Below are 3,821 nucleotides of genomic sequence, written 5' to 3'. Positions count from 1 at the left end.
ACCTCCGCCTCCCGGGTTCAGGCAATTCTCCTGCCTCAGCCTCCTGAGTACCTGGGATTACAGGCACGCACCACCATGCCCAGCTAATTTTTTGTATTTTTAGTAGAGACGGGGTTTCACCATTTTGACCAGGATGGTCTCGATCTCTTGACCTTGTGATCCACCCGCCTCGGCCTCCCAAAGTGCTGGGATTACAGGCGTGAGCCACTGCGCCCGGCGAAAAGAGAGTAAATTCTAAACTAAAAGGCTTAGGTTAGGCTGGGTGCAGTGGCTCATGCCTGTAATCTCAGCACTTTGGGAGGCTGAGGTGGGCTGATCACCTGAGGTCAGGAGTTCAAGACTAGCCTGACAAACATGGTGAAACCCTGTCTCTACTAAAAATACAAAAATTAGCCCAGCATGGTGGTGCGCACCTGTAATCCTAGCTACTTGGGAGGCTGAGGCAGGAGAATCACTTGAACCCAGGAGGCGGAGACTGCAGTGAGCTAAGACCACGCCATTGCACTCCAGCCTAAGAAACAAGAGTGAAACTCCTTCTCAAAACAACAACAACAACAACGAACTCTAAAAGGCTTAGGTTTGAATCCACTCAACTGTGTAACTCACTGGTTGGGTACCTTTGGGAAAACTATGTTTCCTTAAGGTTTATTTCCTCTCAATAACATGCAGCTAACAACACTTTGCAGGGTTGCTATGTGAATTAAATGAGAATAACTTAAGCTACTCCCCAGCCTAGAATACACTTGTAAGAAATGTTATTTCCCGTTTCCTTTCCCTCACGTCATTAGCATTAGTGTGATTACCTGAGTCATGAGTAAGAACACTGCTTTTGGAGATGTCGGAGCAGACCAAAAATACAATCTGTGTGGAATCACCCAGAGCCTGGTATATGGGCACATTTCGGGCTAACCTTACCAAGAGAGACTATTCAAGTTGTTATTTTCCTAACTTGTAAAAACTTTATTAACCCATGTTGCTGTGCTCAGAAATAACACCAAAACATTTAAGTTTAGTTTTGTGTGTGTATGTGTGTGTGTGTGTGTGTGTGTGTATTTTTAGTAGACACAGGGCTTCACTATGTTGGTCAGGCTGGCCTACGAACTCCTGACCTTGTGATCCGCCCGCCTCAGCCTCCCAAAGTGCTGGGATTATAGGTGTGAGCCACTGCACCTGGCCTAAATTTAGTTTTAAAAGAACAAACCTCTTACATTGTTTCAGCACAATAACTATAGCAAATAGAAACAAAAAAATTGGTCTGTCATAGCATTCTGACTGCTTCCAATGTCCCATTTTTCTGCACTAATGCCAACGCTCCAGTCTAAATATTAATTCATGTCCCCAGATAAAATATTGCATATAGAGTTTATTTGCAAGTATTTGCTTTTTTCTTTCTAAATTATCATTTCTTTTTGTTTGTTTAGTCATACAAGATAATTTCAGGGTTGGTTTCAGTCAGAAAAATTATTAAGTTAAAACCCTACATAGTGTTCCCTCAGAATATTTACTAAAAGAAAGCTATGTTTTCTCTTGATTTTTCCCTTTAATTTTTCACAAATATGTTGGAAATGTAATCATTTGAATATTTGCAGTAGTTATGAGCACAGACCTAGGTTCAGTTTTGGCTCAGTCACTTACTTGTCTGGTGACCTTGGGCAAGTTTTAAACTTATTTCTAAGCCTCAAGTTTTCATCTGTAAAATGAGAATTGTAACAATACCTACTTCATAGACTGTTTTTCTTTCTTTTTTTTTTTTACACGTTTAATCCACGCATATACTTCATAGACTGTTAAAGGGAATCCATTACATAAAACACAACATACACAAAGAGTCTAGCATAGTGCCCAGTACATAGCTAAGCAATGTTAACTTATTTCTACCAAGACTATAGTGTATTTATGTGTGTTAATATAGTCATTATATTAATGTGGTAAGAAGTAAGATTTAACTGTATACTTTGAGGAATACATACATGATAACAATTGTTCCAGATTTCATCAGTAACTTAGCCTCAGAGCGCTCTTTTAAAAAGTTCTGAATAGATTTTCTTCTTGGAAATAACACTTTTTGAAAAGTGTAAACTTTAATATGTACTACATACCAAAAGCACAAGTAAAGGAAGCTTTGTTGTGTTTTAATACAAACCACATAGCAAAACTTTAATCACCTTAAAATTAGGGGAGCAAACAGGAAGTATTGTAATAATTGATTGTTTTTCCATATTTACCTTAAGAAATGCCTTGACCATAGTCCCAGTGTGGTACTAAATAAAGATATTTACACATGTAATATGCATTCTGTGTATGGATGTCTTATGTATTCCTTATGCTTTATTCTTGAGAATTTCTTCACTACTATTTTAATTTAGTCTAAGAAGAAATCAAGAAAGCCTATTTCCTTAGTCATCTTAGTCATTATCCACCCCCACCAGCCCTCCAGCCTAAGAACATCATGCAGACTGAGTTATTAAAGTTGATATGAAAGAGCAATCTGTTCTAAATGACTGTCCCTGGATCTGCAACGGAACCCTGTAAATACCCTTCATTACGCTGGCGGGACTGTATCACATTTCCCTTCATGCCACTTTTGTGTCTGACACAAGTTAGGCAGTGAGATTTGGACTTTAGATGATCCTGGTTGATTGACAGAGGAATGGTGCTTCTCCTGAGACAGGTAACCACAAATTTACTTCTCAGGGTAATGTTTTTAAGCGAGTATTCTGTTTATTTTTTAAAAATGTTTTTAGTTTTTAAAACTAAGTTGGTTTTGAACTTTTAAATAGTTTTAAAAAAATGTTTTTAGTTTTCCCAGACAAGCATTTTCAGTACTGTTTAGATGAAAAAGAAATTTCTGAACGATTTCATTGTCTTTTTCAATTATATTATTGTCAAGCCTTTTGTATAATATTTTCTAAAATCCACCACCAATCTATTGTTTTGGATGGTCAAGAACTTGTCTTTGCTGTGAAAATTTTTCTCATTAAAAATAGCTAAAAATACATACCGTCTCTGTTTTTCAAAAATACCACACAGAGGTTTTGTTTGTTTTTTTTAATCTGATACTGGATCCGTTAAGATGAATCTACAAACTTCAAGCAAAACATATTGAAGCTTTGGTATATGTGAGTAATTTGTTTTAGAGAACTGGAGCCTATAGCGATATAAGAAAAATAGCAAATGCAAATATTTTATATGAATCTACTAGCGTGGAAATTCTCTCATGCTTATTGTCCAAGTGAAGACTTCCTCTGTCATAGATCTTCCAGATTCCTTGACATTCCTGTGGATCATCCCAATGTGAGTAAATTGTTTCTGTGGCTGACTGACTGAATTAAGAAAACAGCTGAAGGCAAGAACAGGATCATGTTCAAACCACAAGAAACACATGTGTTGGATGAGCCACTCAAGTTTATGGGGAAGGCTTACGGCATGTAACCAACCTTGTGTTTGCCTGCCACTTAACAAAGCTTGTGTTTAACTATGTTGGTCATTAAAAAATTTTAAAGGTTATTTTTTGTATCAATTAACTCTGATGAAATCTTGAACTGTAGGTTTGTGGTATAATGTTTACACAATTACAACTGAAGATAAGCAAGGTGGGAACTGGGTTATTTGGGAGCAGAAATTAATTTTTAAAAACTAAAATCTAAAATATGTTTGATGTGGCGGGGCGCGCTGGCTCAAGCCTGTAATCCCAGCACTTTGGGAAGCCGAGGCGGGTGGATCACGAGGTCAAGAGATCGAGACCATCCTGGTCAACATGGTGAAACCCCGTCTCTACTAAAAATACAAAAAATTAGCTGGGCATGGTGGTGCGTGCCTGT

General features: G+C 37.7%; 1 protein-coding gene across 3 annotated transcripts in view; it reads left to right on the top strand.

Annotated features, from left to right (window-relative positions):
• The first annotated feature begins 2,545 nt into the window (after positions 1 to 2,545).
• The window catches only part of MYPN (myopalladin), a 108,430-nt gene continuing 107,154 nt past the window's right edge, over positions 2,546 to 3,821 (top strand). Inside the window, exon 1 of one of the 3 annotated variants that reach the window (XM_017513730.2) lies at positions 2,546 to 2,671. The gene's annotated coding sequence lies outside the window, so the exon portion shown is untranslated. The remainder of the gene's footprint in view (positions 2,672 to 3,821) is intronic. The other 2 variants (XM_017513729.2, XM_037733198.1) reach the window with 2 other exon arrangements.

The sequence above is a fragment of the Cebus imitator genome, unplaced genomic scaffold (assembly GCF_001604975.1).
Source record: "Cebus imitator isolate Cc_AM_T3 unplaced genomic scaffold, Cebus_imitator-1.0 Scaffold499, whole genome shotgun sequence".
Lineage (NCBI taxonomy): Eukaryota > Metazoa > Chordata > Mammalia > Primates > Cebidae > Cebus > Cebus imitator.
This window is presented reverse-complemented; position numbering and strand designations above follow the sequence as displayed.